A 17515-nucleotide genomic window follows, 5' to 3' on the forward strand; every position below is an offset into this window, starting at 1 on the left:
GCCTGTAATGAATGATCACCGGTATCAGCGAGATGCCGGTGGTGATTAAAAAAGTGAAAGGAAAAACGCACACATTACTTTCTGTGTACTGTTCACAGGATACAGTGTGGGGACATCTTGTGGACAAAAAGTAAAATGCATTCAAATACATTAAAAAATCTCATATAATTATTAACACCTTATACCCCTCTCCCAATAGTTGCCAAAATAATACTTGTAAAAAAAAAAAAAAAAAAAAAAACAATACACAAATAGTTACATTAGGAACTCAACTTTTTAATAGGTGTGTCATTAAGGGTGTATTACTGGGTTTTTTTTGTTTTTGTTTTTTTTTTACAAGTAAGTGCTTGTACTTAGTGATATAGTTTAACCACTTCACCCCCCCAGTGCTAAATTTCTCCGTCCCTCTGCGCACCGCTTCACCCCCAGGGACGGAGAAAGGCGCACTTGTTTGTTTACTGGCTGGGAGTGGGCGGGGAACTCTCGCGCACACTCCAGCCAGCCCGCACAGCAGGTTACTAATTGGATGTTAGGAACAAGCGTTCCTAAATCCAATTAGCCTCGCCGATTGCGAGTAGAATGAAGACGGCTTCAAACAAATGCCGTCTTCATTCAAAACAATGCAAGGTAAACAAACTTGCAGCTCGCGATCGCGCTCCCCCGCGACCCGCGCGCGCGCACACACCCCGGCTCTGCAGTACAATGATTGGTTATGGGGACTCTCCAGTCCCCAATAACCAATCATAGTACATCAGTACAGTAATGGAAGCAGCGCTGAAAGGGAAAAATCGCGCTGGTGTTTCAGGGGTAAAACCCCTCAGTTGTGAAATGGTTAAACAAGCACAAAACTTTAAAAAACAAAAACAAAAAAAAAAACACCTTTATTTCCAACTAAAATAGTCGCCATACATTGTACTAGGGACATCATTTAAATTTAAAAGAATGGGCAAATAAAATGTTTTATCTAGTCACATGCTTTATTTTCAGACTATAATGCCTGAAAACTGAGAAATACAGCATTTTTCTAATTTTTTTCTTTTAAGACGGATTGTGCTTCAACGTTTATGATAAGAACGCATGAGAATCGTAATTGCAATAAAATGTTTTTTTTCCGGGAATTTTTTTAGCCAGAAGTAATCTTTTTTTTCCCAGAATTCTCCTTCCAGCCAGTGAAAAACGCAAATCGCAAACTCAAAATGTGAAGCTTGAAACGCATGATTAAAATCAGTTTCAGAAAAAAAAAAATATGAAAAACGCAATCTTTGATTGCTGGTGGAAAAGAGCCCTTATTGTTGTACGGTTTATCAGATGCCTTGTCCTTGATTTGACCATCACTTCCTCCTCCCCCCTGGCTGGAGTGGCTTCCTGAGGGTCACATGCTGCTTTGCGGTGCCTGTGAATTGTCTTCGTAGTCCTCTTGAGCTGCACTTTGGCCTGGTGCACACCAGAGGAGTTTTTCTGAGCGTTTTGAGTTTTTAAATCTGCTGCTAATGTTATCCTATGTGTCTGTGCACACTGGAGCAATGAGGTTTTGTAAAAAAAAAACATAGCATTACATTGGAAAGAGCTTTTGAAACCTCTAAAAGCTCTTCCCAATGTAATGCTATGGTTTTTTTTACAAAACCTCATTGCTCCAGTGTGCACAGACACATAGGATAACATTAGCAGTAGATTTAAAAACTCAAACCGCTCAGAAAAACTCCTCTGGTGTGCCCCAGGCCTTTGTGTCAGATTGTTATTCGCCGTGGCCGGTTTCCTGCTGTGAATCGAACCTTGTTTCTGGAGGTGAAGCATGTTATGCAGGAGTGGGATTAGCTCTAAGCCAGAGGCGTAGCTAGGATTTTCAGCGCCCGGGGACAAAGACTATTAATGCGCCCCCCCCCCCCAAAGTCAAGGTTGCGGCGCCAAAAAGGGGCGTGGTCACATAATAATTGTGGGCGTGGTTATGGGTGGAGCCAAATGTATATGGAGGTTAGCAGGCTCACGCTCACCCACCCTCCCTCAGTATGTACCTTCCAGCATGTTCCAAGACAAATTCAGCAATCATGAGCCCCCCCCCCCATCAAGACAAATTCAGCAATCATGAGGCCCCCAACATAACCAACTCAGCAATCATGAGGCCCCCAACAAGACAAATTTAGCAATCATGAGGCCCCCAACAAGACAAATTCAGCGATCTTGAGGCCCCCAACAAATCATGAGGCCCCCAACAAGACAAATTCAGTAACCATGAGGCCCCCAAAAAGACAAATTCAGCAGTCATGAGTCACATAAATAGACAGCATTTCACATAAATAGGTAGAATGCCCCCTTAATATGGTAGACGCCTCTCACCTGGCAGCAGTTCTCCAAAATACACTCAATCTGACGTGGTTCCCCAAAAATAGGTAGCCCCAGGTCTATAGTTGTCCCCAGAATAGGTGGCCAGCAGTATAGATGTCCCCAGAATAGGTGGCCAGCGGTATAGATGTCCCCAGAACAGGTAGCCAGGGGTAGAGATGTCCACAGAACAGTTAGCCAGGGGTATATGTGCCCAGTATATGTAGACAGGGGTATGTGTGCCCAGTATATGTAGCCAGAGGTATATGTGCCCAGTATATGTAGCCAGTGGTATATATGCCCAGTATATGTAGCCAGGAGAATAATATGTGCCCAGTATATATAGTCAGGCGTATATGTGCCCAGTATATGTAGCCAGGGGTATATATGCCCAGTATATGTAGCCAGGGGTATATATGCCCAGTATATGTAGCCAGGGGGTATATATGCCCAGTCCACGTAGCCAGGGGGTATATATGCCCAGTATATGTAGCCAGGGGTATATATGCCCAATATATGTAGGCAGGGGGTATATATGCCCAGTATATATAGGCAGGGGTATATATGCCCAGTATATGTAGCCAGGGGGTATATATGCCCAGTATATGTAGCCAGGGGTATATATGCCCAGTATATGTAGCCAGGGGTATATATGCCCAGTATATGTAGCCAGGGGGTATATATGCCCAGTATATGTAGCCAGGGGGTATATATGCCCAGTCCACGTAGCCAGGGGGTATATATGCCCAGTATATGTAGCCAGGAGTATATATGCCCAGTATATGTAGCCAGGGGTATATATGCCCAGTATATGTAGCCAGGGGGTATATATGCCCAGAATATGTAGCCAGGGGTATATATGCCCAGTATATGTAGCCAGGGGTATATATGCCCAGTATAAGTAGCCAGGGGGTATATATGCCCAGTCCACATAGCCAGGGGGTATATATGCCCAGTATATGTAGCCAGGGGTATATATGCCCAATATATGTAGGCAGGGGGTATATATGCCCAGTATATATAGGCAGGGGTATATATGCCCAGTATATATAGGCAGGGGTATATATGCCCAGTATATGTAGCCAGGGGTATATATGCCAAGTATATGTAGCCAGGGGTATATATGCCCAGTATATGTAGGCAGGGGTATATGTGCCCAGAGTAGGTAGCCAGGGGTATATGTGCCCAGAGTAGGTAGCCAGAGGTATATGTGCCCAGAGTAGGTAGCCAGGGGTATATGTGCCCAGAGTAGGTAGCCAGGGGTATAGGTGCCCAGAGTAGGTAGCCAGGGGTATAGGTGCCCAGAGTAGGTAGCCAGGGGTATAGGTGCCCAGGGTAGGTAGCCAGGGGTATATGCCCAGTATATGTAATTAGGGGTATATGTGCCCAATATATGTAGGCAGGGGTATATGTGCCCAGAGTAGGTAGCCAGGGGTATATGTGCCCAGAGTAGGTAGCCAGGGGTATATGCCCAGTATATGTAGTTAGGGGTATATGTGCCCATTATATGTAGGCAGGGGTATATGTGCCCAGAGTAGGTAGCCAGGGTTATATGTGGCCAGAGTAGGTAGCCAGGGGTATATGCCCAGTATATGTAGTTAGGGGTATATGTGCCCAATATATGTAGGCAGGGGTATATGTGCCTAGAGTAGGTAGCCAGGGGCATATGTGCCCAGAGTAGGTTGCCAGGGGTATATGTGCCCAGAGTAGGTAGCCAGTAGCCAGGGGTATATGTGCCCAGAGTAGGTAGCCAGAGGTATAGGTGCCCAGAGTAGGTAGCCAGTAGCCAGGGGTATATGTGCCCAGAGTAGGTAGCCAGAGGTATAGGTGCCCAGAGTAGGTAGCCAGTAGCCAGGGGTATATGTGCCCAGAGTAGGTAGCCAGAGGTATAGGTGCCCAGAGTAGGTAGCCAGTAGCCAGGGGTATATGTGCCCAGAGTAGGTAGCCAGGGGTATATGTGCCCAGAGTAGGTAGCCAGTAGCCAGGGGTATATGTGCCCAGAGTAGGTAGCCAGAGGTATAGGTGCCCAGAGTAGGCAGCCAGTAGCCAGGGGTATATGTGCCCAGAGTAGGTAGCCAGAGGTATAGGTGCCCAGAGTAGGTAGCCAGTAGCCAGGGGTATATGTGCCCAGAGTAGGTAGCCAGAGGTATAGGTGCCCAGAGTAGGTAGCCAGTAGCCAGGGGTATATGTGCCCAGAGTAGGTAGCCAGGGGTATATGTGCCCAGAGTAGGTAGCCAGAGGTATAGGTGCCCAGAGTAGGTAGCCAGTAGCCAGGGGTATATGTGCCCAGAGTAGGTAGCCAGAGGTATAGGTGCCCAGAGTAGGTAGCCAGTAGCCAGGGGTATATGTGCCCAGAGTAGGTAGCCAGGGGTATATGTGCCCAGAGTAGGTAGCCAGTAGCCAGGGGTATATGTGCCCAGAGTAGGTAGCCAGAGGTATAGGTGCCCAGAGTAGGTAGCCAGGTGTCCCCCTCCCCAGCAGGAGGGGAGCAGCGCAGAGAAGAGCTGCTCTCTCTCCCCCTCGCTGTCCCCTCCAATGTCTGTCCGGTGTCTGGCAGCGGCGGGCGGAACTTACCTCCGTCTCGTCGCAGCGCCGGATGGATCTGCCGCTACTCTGGTCTGGTCCAGACCAGAGCAGCGTCTGCGCACCCGAACTTCCGGCCGGTGTTCCGACGCGGCGCTGGAGCGTGACGGAGGTGAGTTCCGCCCGCCGCTGCCAGCCACCGGACAGACGTTGGAGGGGACAGCGAGGGAGAGAGAGAGCACCTAAGGTGAGGGAAGGAGGGGGGAGATGGCCCCCCTTCCCCACCGTCCGCACAGCTCTCTCTCTTCTCTGCGCTGCTCCCCTCAGCCAAAAAAAAAAAACCCTAAGCTCAGCTGGGCGCCCTTGGGGACCCGGCGCCCCGGGGCACTTGTCCTACCCCGACCCCCCCCTAGCTCCGCGCCTGCTCTGAGCAGTCATGTGACTGTAAAGTATGTTATGCAGGAGCGGTATTGGCTCAGAGCAGTCATGTGACTGTAAAGTATGTTATGCAGGAGCAGTATTGGCTCAGAGCACTCATGTGACTGTAAAGTATGTTATGCAGGAGCTGTATTGGCTCAGAGCAGTCATGTGACTGTAAAGTATGTTATGCAGGAGCTGTATTGGCTCAGAGCACTCATGTGACTGTAAAGTATGTTATGCAGGAGCGGAATTGGCTCAGAGCAGTCATGTGACTGTAAAGTATGTTGTTATGCAGGAGCGGTATTGGCTCAGAGCAGTCATGTGACTGTAAAGTATGTTGTTATGCAGGAGCGGTATTGGCTCAGAGCAGTCATGTGACTAAAGTATGTTATACAGGAGCGGTATTGGCTCCGAGCAGTCATGTGACTGTAAAGAATGTTATTATGCAGGAGCGGTATTGGCTCAGAGCAGTCATGTGACTGTAAAGTATGTTGTTATGCAGGAGCGGTATTGGCTCAGAGCAGTCATGTGACTGTAAAGTATGTTGTTATGCAGGAGCGGTATTGGCTCAGAGCAGTCATGTGACTGTAAAGTATGTTATACAGGAGCGGTATTAGCTCAGAGCAGTCATGTGACTGTAAAGAATGTTATTATGCAGGAGCGGTATTGGCTCTGAGCAGTGATGTGACTGTAAAGTATGTTATGCAGGAGCGGTATTGGCTCAGCGCAGTCATGTGACTGTAAAGTATGTTATTATGCAGGAGCTGTATTGGCTCCGAGCAGTCATGTGACTGTAAAGTATGTTATGCAGGAGTGGCATTGGCTCAGAGCAGTCATGTGACTGTAAAGTATGTTATGCAGGAGCGGTATTGGCTCAGAGCAGTCGTGTGACTGTAAAGTATGTTATGCAGGAGCGGTATTGGCTCAGAGCAGTCGTGTGACTGTAAAGTATGTTATGCAGGAGCGGTATTGGCTCAGAGCAGTGATGTGACAGTTTTGAATCCCAGGTGAACGGTGGAAGGAGACAGCCAAACTTTAGCTGCCAATCATTCGGCTCCTCTAATCATGTTTAATATTAATATTTCCGTGCAAACACTGGTAACAAAATGAGGGGAATTAATGTCATTACACAAGAGATGATGGTTGTCCTGCTGTGCCCCAGACAAGTGACAGAGCTGATCAGTGACTTGTTTTATCTCTCACCTACAGAGGGAGATGTCACTCCGCGTAACCCACGTGGATCCGCCACAGTTCTGACTGATGGGCACAGTGTTAACCTTCCCCCAGCTTCATTTTTGGAAGGGGAGACTTTGACAAAGCGCTGCCTTAATCTGACAGTGGTATCCGGGTTCTGCTCTATTATCATGCTGCTGATGAAGGTGCCACTCTGCAATGCGGCTGGTAAATGCTAACTGTGCTGTAAATGCGTCATTCTGGGTGGCATAGGAGATGGCACTGTGGCCTTGCAGCACAAGAGATTCCAGTTCAAACCTGAGCCTGGAAACTATCTGCATGGAGCTTGAATGCTCTTCCCATGTTTACATGTGTTTTCTCCAGGTACTTGAGTTTCCTCCCACATACCAAATACAGACTCTTAAAGGAAACCAGAGATGAACGCTTTGGCACAAAATAAACATATCCCCCAATAGATTTTACAATATAAATATTATGCCTGGTATTTTTGCCGCTCTGGAGTGCCGTTTTTGTGGGGTTTTTAACTAAAACTTCATGTAAAACACAGTTCATCAGAAAAGCATATTATTTAGTGGGCTGTGTGCAAAATGAAATCACCATTTCTAAAAACCTCTCATGACCAACAAATATAGATTTAAAAAAAAACATTTTTCAATATACCCTTACATCAGCAGCTCCTCCTATCTCATCACAGCTCTCTGTGATCCTGTGAATATACAGAACAGGAAAGCAGAGCCAGCAGGGGGCAGGCTTGGGCTTGAAAAGACATCAGAGCAGACAGACTCAGCTATAATGATTCCTGAGCAAAGCCAGACTGAATGCTCAGTCTGGGATTTTATCAGGGCTGGTAACAAGCAGGCTGAGCAGTGAATAATGAAACAGAGAGCAAGGTAGGTGTTTTCTCTAATGTTCCCACTGATCTATATGGTAAAATACATGAGGGTGCTTCGTCTCTGGTTCACTTTAACCGCTTCATGACCACAGGCTTACACCCCCCTAGTGACGGGCCATTTTTCACGACACAGGGCTGTGCAGCTTTGTCAGGTTTCTGCACAGCCCTACGACTCAGCACACAAATGAATCTTGCCTCCTTTTATTGTTCTTTTGGAGGTGTCTGATCGCTCCTGCCATCCTTTGTTTTTTTGTGGGTTTTTTTTTTTTAATCAGGCTTACAGTGCCATATTTTCCCTCCCTCCCTCACCTTCCCACCCCCCGCCCCATCCTGAATTGGCTTGGGCGGCGATCTGTCCTCTTCTCCACCTCTCATAGGCATCAGCCTATGAGAGGGCTCTGATCCCCTGGCACTCTGAGTGACAGCCGAGTGTCCCTTGTACACCGCTTCACTAGATAGCAGCGCTCTACGGAAGGAAGCAAAGGGGATTTCTTTCCCCTTTCATTTACCGGCAGGGAACGATCACGCATGCGCGCACCCGCTACCTGCTAAACTGCAGCTCCAGGACTTGACGCCAGTCAGCATTAGGCGGTCCTAGGGTTGCCACCACGTTCCGCCCCTTGGTGTGATGCAGACGTTAGGTAGTTAAAGGGATGCAGTGAACAGCATGGGAATCCTATAGGTAGGCTGTAAGCTGTTATTCCTTCACTTTGATTCTACTAGGTGATCCTAGTGTTCACTGCTGACTCTCAAAAAGTCTTCATTTCCTGTTCTCAGTGACCTCTTTACCAGACAGGAAGTGCAGGAACTCTTCTCACTGAAGTGAGAGTTATATGGAGGCTGCCATATTTAATTATTTTGTAAGCAATACCAGATTTCTTTGGAGGGTAACAGATCTCTTACATGTAATTGCACAGATAAATCACTGTAAATCTGTTCTAGGCGATGTCTGCCTGAGTGAGTCGTGTGTATCAGAAGATCACCCTGTATATGCTCATCCTTGTTTGTCTCTAGTTACAGGTATCTGGAGAGCTGTGACCTGTGCTGTAGAGAGCTGGAGAACCGGGTCCTTCCACCACCCCAACCGTACCGTCCACCGCCGGTGCCTTCCTGGAGCGTGAGAATGTACACACCTCTGTGTCCGGCCCTTTAAGATGGAAGCTGGTGGAGGAAGAGGAAAAAAAGACACAAACACCAATTAATGTTTCTTTTTTTCTGACTGTAATTATGTCTATAAATAAATGTTTCTCCTTTGTAGACCGTCCAGGAGTGTCCTTGTGATGGTTTAATAACAGGTCACAGTGGGGGAGAGCTGAAGCACATGGTATATTATGGAGGAGACTCGGGGCTGATTACCCACGTGTGTCTCCGCTGCTGCCAGCCACTCGCTCGCTTATGCCACATTATCACTATTAAGTGCAATGCATGCTGCTCCTCCGACTCCCTACTCTGCCTAATCATACAGGTCAATACCTCCTTCCAGTACAGTCTGCAGAACACACTGCAACCTCTCATTACTGCATAACCAAGACAAAAACTCTCAGCATTCTCCTGCAAAAGAACAAAAAGTGACAAATACGTCAAAATGAAGCCCCCATTTCATGTATAGGCCAAAGAATGTACGCTTTGGCTATTTATAATAAGGACAAAAATACCCACCCACGTCGCACCACCCCCAGTATACGTAGCCAAAGGTGCCGCCGCCCACTGTATAGGGCACTCTGGTGTCAGTGGGGGTATGTAGCATCCTTCTGGCTCCACAACACTCACACACCTGCAGATCGGCAGCGACCGGAGAAGGTGAGAGCAGCGCATAGTAACCACACTTCACATACAGGAAGTGAGCAATGACCTCACTTCCACATCTGAAGTCCACTGTGTGGTCACTGCGCCGCTCTCCCATCTGTTCACATAGTCGCTGATCTGAGGTCTGTCTGTGTGTGAGTGATGGGGAGGCAGCAACGTTGTACAAGTCACACACGGGGCAGCATGGGAGGCCCTGCTGTGGAGGAGGCCCCAAGCGGCGCTTGGTTCGCCTGGGCCTAGCTGCACCGCTGCGGAAGTGGTATCTGCTGTACTGACATAAAAGTAGGCATGGTCAATGAGATGCTAATAGTTCCAAGTTGAAGCAAATTTTATGGAAATTTATGCAGCTCAGTTGCTGCATTTGATTAGTCCATCTATAGTACGCTTTCATGCGCGCTTATGGAAACACAGGGACAGCAGACACTGTATAGACTGCACTGTCTGCCTTTCCATTCAGCGCTGAATCGCCACGCATGTTTTGCTGCATTTTGGGGCGCATCAGCCTGTGATCCCGTTCGGTATAATAAATGAAATCTCCAGCCCCTCCCCCCGCCGGCAGTGAAGCGCAGAGCTGCATGGAAACTGGCCCTTTAATCCGTCTCTGGTGGGAAAATTCACATCTGTGTCTCTGATCATTGAGTGACCTTCCATTACAGAGGCACCTGCTTAGGGGCGGGATATATAAATCTTCATGCTAAAGCTAGATGCTACGTGGCCAAGACCACCAGATGGGCCAGTCTCTGCCTGAACATGGCAGAGCGTTCCACAGTGCTGGATCAGTTTGGCGGAGGGCATTGTTCCCCTCCTTCCTGTGGGCTAGTTATGGTTCTCTACAACATTTGGCTGCAAACTGAACTTGACAGTACTTTTCAACTTTTTAAAGAACTGTAGCTAGAGGTCTATAGAGGCTGCCATATTTATTTCCTTTTAAGCAATACCGGTTGCCTGGCTATCCTGCTGATCCTCTGCCTCTAATACTTTTAGCCATAGACCCTGAACAAGCATGCAGCAGATCTGACCAGATTAGCTGCATGCTTGTTTCTGGTGTGATTCAGACACTACTGCAGTCAAATATATCAGCAGGGCTGCCTGGCAACTGGTATTGGTTAAAAGGAAACAAATATGGCAATCCCCATATACCTCTTGCCACAGTTGTCCTTTAAAATAACTTTTCAGCACTTTTCAGTTGAAAAAGTAGATAGAAAAAGTACTGTCAAAATTATTTTAAGTATTTTCTCGCTTGCTGGTGGTTTAAAGGCTTTTTAATGACCATTGTGAAAAGATCACCTGGGAGAAAACGTGGGAGAAAAAGTTAACTGCATATAGGCCCTCGTCAGTAAAATACCTTGAAACCATCAGCAAGCAAGAAAATACTCAATTTTGATTATACGTCTTTTTCACCTACTTTTTGGCATCTCTTCAATTGAGAAGATTAAAAGTTATGGCTTAGGTGGAAACTCTGGAAAAAAGTGAATTGCATGTGGGCCTTGGTGAGCAGTCAGTCCTTGAACTTAGAAGCCAATACTAGGAGGCATCCAAAGGTTAAAAACCGTGTAGATCTGGATGGCAAGTGTTGGCTTTCCTCCAAAGATCCCTACCCTTCTTCAGTGCTGGAGAAATGCTGTGCACAGGGCACTGTACCCTGCCAGCCACGTATGAGCAGCAGGAAGTGATGGGAGTGGCACCTGGAGGAAAGGTGATCATTACGAGCGGGATGTCATAAAACATGCCACAAGCTAAATAGTCAAAAGGTGGTTTAATCATCCAGTGTGTATAATAGTAAGCAGTGCAGGAAAATGACCACAAGTCCTGATCATATCCTGGCTGAGGGCATTGCCTTCCCATCCCCATATCCGCGATTTTCATTGGCCAGAGCTCTTGATTACACAAAAGGAGAAAAATGGACAAGAAATAAAATGTTTTTTGGTTACTCATATATTAGCCTAATTTAATGCGGAGTTAGAGACACTGAAGCGAAAAAAATATATATAATGAATTGGTTGTGTACTATGAATAATTACTAGAAGATTAGCAGCAAAGAAAATATTCTCATATTTTTATTTTCAGGTATATAGTGTTTTTTCTAACATTGCATTATTCTATAATATGTGCAGATTACACAACACTCAGCATTCAAAATGATTCTTTCAGAGCAGTCTGTGAACTAATGACCTCTCCTCTGGCAGAGGAAAAGTAAATAGTTAAGGAACAGTTGTGATCATAAAAGTCAGAAAACAGCCCTCTCCACGACTTTGAAAGTCCTAGAGATAATGGGTTTTTTGCATAGAGATAACAACTGGAGTTTCTTAACTCTTCCTGTACTGGAAACAATTAGACTGATGTATCTGATCTTAATGTTTTATTTCTTAGCTGTACTACACATACAAATCATAATATCATCATTTTTTTTTCCGCTTCAGTGTCTCTTTAAACGCTATACTTTTAAAAAATGTATTTGGCATCCTCACCATCAATGTGTACTCTACCTGTAACACCTTTCCCTGTGTCAGGCCGGGCATTGCGGTAAATAGCTTTTTTTTTTCTTTCTATTAATCCTGGGTGAGCATCCATCTTAAAGAGGAACTCCAGTGAAAATAATTTAATATAAAAAGGTGCTTAATTTTTACAATAATTATGTATACATGATTTAGTCAGAGTTTGCTCATTGTAAAATCTTTCCTCTCCCAGATTCACATTCTGACATGTATTACATGGTGACATTGTTACTGTGGGCAGATTATGTAGATGTTCTGGCTTTAACAGACAGCTATAAACAGCCATTTCCTGTGTGTGTCATTGTTACATTGTGGCAGTTTGCCCAGAGTACCGTACGGTACCAGAGCCTCTTGTGGGAGGGGTTTCAGCACAAAATCAGTCATACAGCGCCCCCTGATGGTTTGTTTGTGAAAATCATTATATTTTTCATGTAAAAGTGGGTATCAGCTACTGATTGGGATAAAGTTCAATTCTTGGTCGGAGTTTCTCTTTAAGCTCACTTTTGCATGAAAAACACGATCACTCTAAAATTGCTCCAAAAATTGTAATCACTCTTAAAATCGCAATCGCTAAAAAACCAACTTCCTCTTTGACTGGTTCGGAATTAAGGGACTGACGTTTCACACAGTTGCGTTCTTCTGACTTTGTATATTTATTGGGGAGGGGGGACAATGATTTATATACATTTTAATCCATGTAGAATTCATTTATTTATTTTTTGAAAAACAGAGTTTAATCCCACTTTAAAGGAATACTGTAATGAGAGGGACATGGAGGCTGCCACACTTGCTTCATTTTAAGCAATACCAGTTGGCTGTCCTGCTGATCCTCTGCCTCTAATACTTTTAGCCATAGCCCCCCTGAACAAGCATGCAGCAGATCTGGTGTTTCTGACATTATTGTCAGATCTGACCGGATTAGCTACAGGCTGGTTTCTGGTGTTATTCAGACACTTCTGCAGCCAAATAGATCAGCAGGACTGTCAGACAACTGGTATTGTTTAAAAGGAAGTAAATATGGCAGCCTCCATATACTTCTCACTTCAGTTGTCCTTTAAATTTAACCAACAGTGACAGGATTATGGAGGTTGTTGTTTTTCTTAACCTCCTTAGCGGTATGCCTGACACTGTGTTGGGCAACCGCTCACTCGCCTCAGGAGTCCCCCAAGATTAATGTAACAGATTGCATGGCTGAAAAAGCTTTAGCTAGCACTAGGCTAGCTAGTATAAGTAACCGACACCCCGCCGATCGCTCCCGTTCCCCTGATCCAGCCACTTAATACATTACCCAGCCTGGCTCCAGCGATCGCCGCAGGCTCCCCGCACAGCTCCGGTCCCTCTATGGGTAGGATCGGGTCTGCACATGATGTCGATGATGTCATATACGATTCTCCCCATAGTGAGACCGGAGCTGTGCAGGGAGCCTGCGGCAATCGCTGGAGCCAGGCTGGGTAATGTATTAAGTGGCTGGATCAGGTGATCGGGGGCGATCGGGGGGTTCCGGTTACTTATACTAGCTAGCCTAGTGCTAGCTAAAGCTTCTTCAGCCATGCAATCTTTTACATTAATACTGGGGACTCAAAAGCTGCAAACCTCCTGAGTGGCGTAACGCTCAGGAGGTTAAAAAAAAAAAAGCCAGTTTCTTGGCTGTCATGTTAGTGCCTAAGTCACACACCTGGAACAAGCGCACAGCCATGCAGGAGTCTGATTGCCGAAGGCCACGTTCACAGTGGTGTGGTGTAACGGCTGCTTTGTAACACTGCTTACCGCAATGCACTACCTAAAGCGTACATGTCAAACTCCGGCCCGTGGGCCAAATCTGGCCCTGGGAGCTGTCAAATTTGGCCCTCAGGTGGTTTCCCCACTTTGCATTGTGTTTGGCCCACTCTAGACCACCAGAGAAGTTATATTAGAGTGTACGCCCTAGATCACAAGGTAAGCCATAAGGTGAAGGGGAAAGCACTACATACCAGGGAATTGTATAGGGGAGGATGGACCACTAGACACCAGGGAACTGTATAGGGGAAGGAGGGACCACTAGACACCAGGGAACTGTATAGGGGAAGGAGGGGCCACTAGACACCAGGGAACTGTATAGGGGAAGGAGGGACCACTAGACACCAGGGAACTATAGGGGAAGGAGGGACCACTAGACACCAGGGAACTGTATAGGGGAAGGAGGGGCCACTAGACACTAGGAAACTGTATAGGGGAGGGAGGACCTTTAAACATCAGGGAATTGTATAGATGAGGGAGGTAAGACCACTAAACATCAGGGAGCTGTATAGAGAATGTAGGAAGGCTATTAGACACCAGGGCACCTAAGGGAGAGAGGTGACCACTAGAAATTTAGATTGACCTGAAAATTTGTCCAGGAGCTCAATTTCAGCCCACTTTGTATTTGTTTGACACCCCTGACCTAAAGGGATAGATTTCCGGAAAGGCCACAATGGCCTGGGCTTTGGGAGGCTGCAGTGCAAAGGGGGCATCTGAGCATAAAAGAAGGGTTGTTACATATCAAAGAGGAGGGTGAAAATGAGGAAAAACTCATGAAAAAGGGAAGATGATGCTCAAGGGAGAGACGTTCATGAAGGAGAGGGGCTGAAGTACATGGATATCACACATGGAAGAGGGGGCTGCACGTGGAATGAGAGGGGCTGCTGTACATGGATGATACACATGAAGAGGGGGCTGCACATGGAATGGGAAGGGTTGCTGTACATGGATGATACACATGGCAGAGGGGGCTGAACATGGAATGGGAAGGGGCTCCTGTATATGGATGATACACATGGAATGGGACGGGGCTGCCGTATATGGATGATACACATAGAAGAGGGGGCTGCACATGAAAGATGGGGCTGTAGATGGATGATACACATGGCAGAGGGGGCTGCACATGGAATGGGAGGGGTTGCTGCTGCACTTGGATGAGGAGCAACAACACACTTGGTCTAGAGGCACAAAAAGTAGAAATCCGGACTTGACCACCCATGCGACGGTCACCATGCAACCAGTAAATACGCACATTAGTAGCAGGCATGAAGCATACTCTCCATTGACTGTATGCCTCACTGTATTATCACCATTATAATTGTTTTACTTAAATAGCGCCAACATCTTCCATAGAGCTGTACAATGTACAGAAACATACAGTGGGGAGCACAGATACATGAGCAGTTTAACACACTGTACAATCATGGCATCCAGTGACACAAGTACAAATACATACAACTGGTGTGTATTTTTACTACACTGTATGTGATGCAATGCAGCTGTAATGTGCGGTAATACTTTTATATTGCGTTCCTGTTATACGGGGAACATAATGTCCCTCTGTGACTGTTCCCTGCCAGTTACAGAAGCAGAGGGTGAGCAGGAGACCCCGACAAGGTTAAAGACGTCAGCTTCCATATCTCTGTTATTACAAGTGCTCTATCACTTTGCCATCAGCTTGATCTGGCTCCATCGCTAAGTCTGCTTGAAGCATTATATGAACTAGTCCTGCAGCAATTTTCTGGACCTTGTAATATAATAGAGTGCTGAGAGTAAATATGTTTGCGTTGCAAATTTCATACTGTATGTGAAGGCCTTTTCATATCGGGCATCTTCAGGTTACAATGCAGGAGTGTATAGGTGGTGAGATCACACAGTTCTATGGCCCTACTGGAGGTGAGGAACTTCAGCTAGAGTTGAGTAGTGTTTTTCCATTTATTGCCAGTGGGTTGCCATGGTTACGCAATGCCCAACTGACACTCAACTGGAAAGTATCTTCCGATGGATTGGGATCTCCGGCGAGAATAGTCGTTATGCAGGCAGAGTGAATACACTTGTTTGGGCCTATGATCTGAGGAGTAGCTATGGGGGGAAGGGGTACATCTGTCCCCGGGCGCAGCATCTGGGGGGGGGGGGGGGGGGGGGCACAGTGACAGGTTTTGCTTTCCCTGATGCGCTCCTGTCGAAGAGTCTATGAAAGACAGTGGAAGGATCCATTCTTCTCCCCCTGCTTCCTCCTGCTCTCTGCCCCGGAGTTTTGTTTTGGTTTATCTCCCTGCTGTAATCAGCGCTTGCCATGTTTGCATCAGCAAAGTAGATCATGTGCATTTCTGCGTATCTCCCAACTTTCTTATGCCTGGTACACTTGATGCAATTTCCTGCCAAATCGATGGGTCAAATCGATCATTTACGGCATGTCCAATCTGCTACTGATGGAGAACAAGATGGATTTTGTGCAGTGCTGATCTGAAAATCGATCCTGTTCTCAATCAGGTGCAGATCAGACATGCAGGAAATGATTCTAAAACTAAAAATCTCTGGGAAAGCATGATGGACTCCTTATGGTTCACACCTTGTCACCGGGGGGGGGGGGGGGGGCGCAAAAACTGACTTTGTCCCCGGGTGCTGAAAGCCCTAGCTACGCCTCTGCCTATGATTGGCTGATATCAGTCAGATAAAGTGACAGACAACTTTCCGTTGAAAAATAGGAAACCTCTGCAGTTCAGATCGGCATATACGTTCTAATGGCGCATACAGCACCTCATCAAAGTGAATCAAGTAATTCCGTAAATATAAATTTACCATTTGAGTAGTAGAAGTAGAATATTGTGAAATTCTTCTACCGCTATCCTGCACCATTTTAAAACAGGCACTCAGCAGATCAGTTTCCGGGTGTTGGGAATCTTCTTATCGCCTAGGCCACCTTTGTGTAGACAGAGCTACAATTACCATACTGTATATACTTGAATACAAGTCGACCTTGTGTATAAGTCGACTCCAATATTCAACCCTCTTGAGCTGGATTTTTTTATTGACTCAAGTATAAGTGTACCCAGCAAAGTTAATGGCTGCACTTGGGGCTCAGGAGGGGTTAATGACTGCACTGCATACAGTATTGCAGCCATTAACCCCTCCTGTCCCTTAAGTGCAGCCATTACCTCCTCCAGCCCCCCCCCCCAAGTGCTGCAATTATTCCCTCCCTTTTATGCAGCCCAGTATTTCCTCCCTGCCCCTTTCCTTGTTAATTGTTGTGTTTTCTTGGCATTTCCTTTCCTCAGTGTCCCTTACCACTGGGTAAATTGCTGTAAATGGGAAGGTCACTGTTAGTATACACATTACCCAGTGTGCTCAGTGTTGCCTGTGACTCATGTATAAGTCAACCCCTATACTTTTATGAAGTGAAACAGACCTAAATTTCTAGACTTATACTCCAGTATATACAGTATCTATTTAAGATCCTCAGAGAGTTCTCTGCCACGAGGTGCTATGTTGAACTTCCAGTGATCGGTATAAGGGCTCTTTCAGACGAACGGCGCACTAAACGCGCCATTTAGTCACCGATTGCCGGGAACAAGTGCCCTTCGGTTACAAAATAATGCAACCGAATGGGAGCATTCCTACCACTTGCGTGTCAGCGGTTTCAGGTGTCCTTTTAGGCTTTGTTCTCACTTGAGCTGACATTCTCTGTCCGTTCGCACTTGTCATGTGGGATCTGTTGCAGTAAGTGGGCCCCAATTCTGTGCAGTCCGCGATAATCCTAGGCAGGCGGATTCATTCCTCCATACAGCCTATGGGGGTAACACATCTGCCCCGGACTCCAGCCGGACCATCGGAGCGGACACTACACTGTCTGCTCCTGCTGGCCGCACATGATCCGACGCAAGTGGGAACCAAGTTTAAAGTTTCAAATTCACTTACCTGGGGCTTCTACCAGCACCCTGTGCCCGCACTGTCAATCAACGATCCCCTGCCGTGGCAAAGTTTTGTTTTGGAGCAACTGGCCTGTGCGCCGGGAGCATTCTGCGCAGGCGCAGTAGGAGAAAATCTCTTACTGACCCTGTGAAGGATGCTGATGGGAACGTGAGCGAGG

The 17515-nt window shown here is 46.6% G+C and overlaps 1 protein-coding gene across 1 annotated transcript in view; it reads left to right on the forward strand.

Annotated features, from left to right (window-relative positions):
- The window catches only part of ETFB (electron transfer flavoprotein subunit beta), a 107120-nt gene extending 98508 nt beyond the window's left edge, over positions 1–8612 (forward strand). Inside the window, exon 7 of the mRNA XM_068243135.1 lies at positions 8363–8612. The gene's annotated coding sequence lies outside the window, so the exon portion shown is untranslated. The remainder of the gene's footprint in view (positions 1–8362) is intronic.
- Positions 8613–17515: the final 8903 nt, after the last annotated feature.

The sequence above is a fragment of the Hyperolius riggenbachi genome, chromosome 6 (assembly GCF_040937935.1).
Source record: "Hyperolius riggenbachi isolate aHypRig1 chromosome 6, aHypRig1.pri, whole genome shotgun sequence".
Classification (NCBI taxonomy): domain Eukaryota; kingdom Metazoa; phylum Chordata; class Amphibia; order Anura; family Hyperoliidae; genus Hyperolius; species Hyperolius riggenbachi.